This window comes from Choristoneura fumiferana, chromosome 3 (assembly GCF_025370935.1).
Source record: "Choristoneura fumiferana chromosome 3, NRCan_CFum_1, whole genome shotgun sequence".
Classification (NCBI taxonomy): Eukaryota; Metazoa; Arthropoda; class Insecta; order Lepidoptera; family Tortricidae; genus Choristoneura; species Choristoneura fumiferana.
Genome location: NC_133474.1, coordinates 2,621,282 through 2,622,504, shown reverse-complemented (window position 1 = coordinate 2,622,504; position 1,223 = coordinate 2,621,282).

The window sequence follows — 1,223 nt, the reverse complement described above, 5'->3', positions numbered from 1 at the left end:
ACAGTGATATAGAAATATAGATGGCAACTACTGGGACAGTGACCAGAACGTTGACGTCTACCTTAAATAAATTAAAGAATTTCAGCTGCAAGTGCACGATTTCACTTACAAACTCTAGCAGCAATTAGATTCACACGCCAAAAGTCGGCAAAAAAACTCCGCTATGGTCCAGAATTATTACGTGTGTCTGGAGAAACATCCAATCAGAAACGTTGGACTGAACCCAAGTCCACCTTCCAGACCCTTAATGTCGTATAGGACTAAGTATTCTGTGCCTCTTATGTCATTTTATATTGCTACTGTCAAATTTTTCTACGCTAAGGTTCATCGCGCATGACCTAGCGATGACTGGCAGCGGGGTGAATAATCTATAGCGTGTGTTCTGCTGCTGTAAATTGTAGCTGGCGAATACAACGGTGCCTTTGATTGAGCCGGGTTGTCTACACAATAATTGGTAATACATATGTATAACACATCGAGCCGGAACTACATTCAGCTGCCTAAAAAATGTATTCTTTTATTAGTTTCCAAGCTCTATGGAAAACTTTCAACACTTTGTGTGAATCACAAATTTGTGTAGATGCAGTTTTTGAAATTGTTTTTTTTTTTGTACGACCGTCTTGTATTGCACCGTTTTTAACCCCCGAGGCAAAAAAAGGGGTGTTACAAGTTTGACCGCTATATGTGTCTGTCTGTGGCACCGTAGCTCTTAAACGGGTGGACCAATTTGAATGCGTTTTTTTTTAAATTTGAAATAAGGTTTTCTAACGATGGTTCTTAGAATTCACATGCAAGTATGCCTTTCTCTGTCTAGTCTTAAATTTCAAACCTTTGTAAAGGGTACGTATCATAAAAAATGTTATTCCGTTAGATGACACTAATTGAAAAGCTTTGATTTATAAAATAAAATAAATAAAAAAATTGCCACGTACCGTGTTACGGGATACGGGACCTAATAGTGCCAAATAAATAAAAACATTATTAGAGTAGTTACTTTACTATTAGTAAAAAATATTGTAAAATAACAACTAAAAAAACAACAACTACGTGTATATTGATAAACAGGACAAATAAGAATACGGGACGCGATACATAAATAGGTATAGTGATTAGTGACAGTCTCGTATAGGTATACGAGACGTATGGTAACCCTAATCATGGTTGAATCATTTGCCAAGCTCGGCTATTGTTGCAAATCTTTTGCTTGGGTCGTGGGAGGCTGA